The sequence below is a fragment of the Panicum hallii genome, chromosome 7 (assembly GCF_002211085.1).
Source record: "Panicum hallii strain FIL2 chromosome 7, PHallii_v3.1, whole genome shotgun sequence".
In the NCBI taxonomy this organism is placed as follows: Eukaryota; Viridiplantae; Streptophyta; class Magnoliopsida; order Poales; family Poaceae; genus Panicum; species Panicum hallii.
This window is the reverse complement of record NC_038048.1, coordinates 29,791,002-29,794,803: the sequence shown is the minus strand read 5'-3', so window position 1 is coordinate 29,794,803 and position 3,802 is coordinate 29,791,002. Positions and strand designations below refer to the sequence as shown.

The window sequence follows — 3,802 nt, the reverse complement described above, 5'->3', positions numbered from 1 at the left end:
AGTACGAGATTCATTACAAGCCTCTCGGCTAGAGCGAACAAGCAGAAAATGGAAAGTGGTAACTAGGCTTCTGGTCGTCCTTCATCTTTTGGAACCTCCTCCAAAGGCAACTCGAGCGTAGCACGGGCTTCAATCATACCAACCGTCATCATTGGGGTCGAACTCCGGATCAGATCCTGCATCATACCAGGCTATCCCTAAGGTATGGGATAGGTTCACGTCACCATCTGAATGCAAGCTTTAAAGTGGACTATACTAAGGGTATAACAAAAGTTCAAGGGATTAAGCTGGGGTTTCCTATGCATGCGCAACAATATATATATATATATATATATATATATATATATAACTTCTTCCAACTTTGAACTCGGGCCCTTCCGGCATTCCAGACTCCCAGTCCAACACACACCTTCCAAAACCACCAAGTCGATGCGAGGAATCCCTCTCCTTGCATCTCAACTACCCCAGGCAGAAAGTCATCACTAGAGGGAGGTAGAAATCTTGAGTATCACTAACTAATAAGAGCAACAGAAGAGTAGGGTTATCCATGACCGAGGACGTGGCTATACGTATAATTTTCACCCTGCAGGGGTTGTACACCTGGACCCACTCGAATCGAAGTCAGCTGGGGATCAGCAGACTGAGCGACGAGATACCGGTCTACTGAAATAGGACTAGGAGCCACGGCACCATCCGGCTTTCCCAGGTCTTGGGTGCATCCTCCCGCAAGAGGTCGCCCCGGGACTGTGAAGCCTCCCTTGCGTCTCGGGAAACGTTAGGTCAACACCTCCTTCCCCTGCACCGATACTCGATTCTCCTACCGGCTTGGTACCGCACTTGCTAGCCCTGGACCGGGCCCACCCTCATAATGGGTAAGTGGTGTGCACGCTTAACAAAATCCCACTAATCATAGTTACTCTCACCCGGTCCTCAATTGCCGAAGCGGGCATCTTCGTCATACGCGTCTCCACTGCAATGGTCCGCAACTGCACCCATTACGAGTGTCCCCAACACCTCAACCAAGTATCCAACAAGTTGTACCCGCCACAGGTACTTCGTAGAGTGTGCCAAGATACACACTCCGAGCCCTCGATCCATGGTCGAGTTAAGTTCGCCCACTCCCGGCTAAAGCCCTATTCACCAACTCCTGGAAAGTGTATCTCCACTCACGCCAAGACTATCCATCCATTCCCACACATACACATGCAAGGCATAGCAAGAAATTTCATATAATATTCAAGTATGATAGGATTGCAAGGAGTACAGGTAAATAAATAGTCTATGCAGGTTCATATCATAGCAACACATCATGAAGCGGTAGCACATCTAGCAAGCAATGCTTAATAGGTAGTCAGATCGTAGATGGGTGTGAACCTGGCGGTTCTTCGAAGTCCTCCTGAGCCTCCGGGTGGTCCTAGCTGTCGGTCAACTCCTCGTAGTCGGGTCCTATTCGTAAATACGAGCAAGGGCAAGGACCAAAATGCAGAAGTGCACAAAAGTCACCAAATAAAACCCAAATCACCACAAAACCTACTCTAACGGGTAGTTCATGATTTTAGAAGAATTATGGAACTGGTTTCATAATTAAGGAAAAACCTATCTCTAAAATTAATAAAAGGATTTTGGAAAAGAAAAACACATAGCAGTGATACGTGCAGCACCAGAGCGTGCCACGTGGCATGCTGACGTTAGATGTGGTGAGAATATCCATAAAGGAGCCAAATGAAATCAAAATTTCATGTTCGGTTTTGAATTAGAGACGCTCTTTTCCACACTAATTACCAATTCTTTTCTTGGTCATTGAGATTCGTGGATAATTTAGACTATTATTAGATCGTACCTCTTTTTTTATCCCCTCGAACAAATCGAAATGATTGAAGTTTTTCTATTTGGAATCGTCTTAGGCCTAATTCCTATTACTTTAGCGGGATTATTCGTGACTGCGTATTTGCAATACAGGCGTGGGGATCAGTTGGATCTTTGATTGAGTAATATTTCTTTTTTGATTGACCTCCTCTCTTCTCTGGTCTGGAGGAGGTCAAATTGGAGCTGCAATTCTACTTTGTTTTTTAAGTTATTTTACTCTATTTTGACATAAGATATATGGAATCACGCTCTGTAGGATTTGAACCTACGACATCGGGTTTTGGAGACCCGCGTTCTACCAAACTGAACTAAGAGCGCTTTCAAAACAAAAAGAAAATCATTTTCTACTCTTAACGTGTCTCACCCACTTTAATCGATCTCCCGATACTGCCCATAAAGAAGAGAGAATTAATAGGTAGGGATGACAGGATTTGAACCTGTGACATTTTGCACCCAAAACAAACGCGCTACCAAGCTGCGCTACATCCCTTTTCCAAATTGTTGTACAATGCCATTGTACATAATTCCTTTCTTGTTTTCCACATCGTAATTTTCTTCTATTTCTCTATCTATATAGAACTTTCTTGTCATTTCTTGTTTTTGGTCTCATATAATCAAGGAAGGGTATACATCTAAAATCCAGTCGAATTTCACCTAGAAAAGAAGGATTCCTAATCCTTAGTAATGTATAGGAAGAAGGGGTCATCTTTTTTAGGGATAGGAAAATCTAGTCTATTATGATTCATTCTATATATATAGAATATTGATTTTGTTTTTTTAGTTAGGAATTTCGCCTAAACAAAAGAAATACATAGGATCTTGGGAAAGAGTATCTGATCATATATGTATTCCAATACGGAAGGAGGATTTTCAATGCGGGATATAAAAACATATCTCTCTCTAGCACCCGTGCTAAGTACTCTATGGTTTGGGGCTTTAGCAGGTTTGTTAATAGAAATCAATCGTTTATTCCCAGATGCTTTGTCATTCCCTTTTTTTTCATTCTAGTTATTCCTATGCGAGAGATAGAATTCTTTGTGACATGATGAAAATTTTCCCTTTTTGAATTCTTTTGTAGTATATGAAGCAAAAAGAAATAAAAAATGGATAAGGATTGTATTCTTTTTTCTTCGGACTTTCCCAAACACAAAATACCTCCTTGTATTCGCATTCTCAAATAAGAATGGAAGAAATTCGACTTTCATATAATATCTTAATAGAATTCCATGTAGTGATCAATGCATTTTTTGGATTCTATATTATCTGCATATCTAGAATCCTAGCAAGAAAATATCCCTCATTTTTTAGGTAATTGAAGTGGGATTGACGAATAATATATAAAAATAATACTGTTTATTAGTGTCGCGTAAAATGAAATGGGGCGTGGCCAAGTGGTAAGGCAGCGGGTTTTGATCCCGTTACTCGGAGGTTCGAATCCTTCCGTCCCAGATTTTTTTTAGTGAAGCGAAAGATAGAATCGCAAAAAAGGTTTATTAAAGAGAATAATTATCTCTTATGAACTTGTAGATTAGATGGATTTTGAAGCATTCATTTTCTTTCTTAGAAAAAAATCAAGTGTCAAGTCCAATCAAATTTAATATCTTTATTTTTATGATTAATGAGGTAAAACACTGTATAGAAAATGAGACATATCCCTTTATGATCGAGATCTATTTTTGTTTTGTTGTATTATTAGTAAAAAAGAAGGGTCCTTCTTTGGTTAAGCAAAAACGATCTCGATCTGTGATTCTTTAAATATCCAGAATGATTCATTTCGGTAAGGTTAAGGTAAGCACTGTTCGTTGGATAGAATGGATTAAAAAAATAGTACTTTTCTTATTTTTTATTTTTAGTTCTTTCTTTTCCTAAAAGAAAGAATGCTATAAGTAAAAGCAAAAACCTTAATTTTACTTTACAAAAAAATTCTTTCTTTTGT

The 3,802-nt window shown here is 39.5% G+C and overlaps 3 non-coding genes across 3 annotated transcripts; 1 reads left to right on the top strand and 2 right to left on the bottom strand.

Moving 5' to 3' along the window:
- Positions 1-2,110: 2,110 nt before the first annotated feature.
- TRNAW-CCA lies at positions 2,111-2,184 on the bottom strand. Its single transcript has one exon. It is a non-coding gene; the product is annotated as a tRNA-Trp (tRNA).
- Positions 2,185-2,282: 98 nt separating this feature from the next.
- Positions 2,283-2,356, bottom strand: TRNAP-UGG. Its single transcript has one exon. It is a non-coding gene; the product is annotated as a tRNA-Pro (tRNA).
- Positions 2,357-3,243: 887 nt separating this feature from the next.
- On the top strand, positions 3,244-3,315 carry TRNAQ-UUG. The gene has a single exon. It is a non-coding gene; the product is annotated as a tRNA-Gln (tRNA).
- Positions 3,316-3,802: the final 487 nt, after the last annotated feature.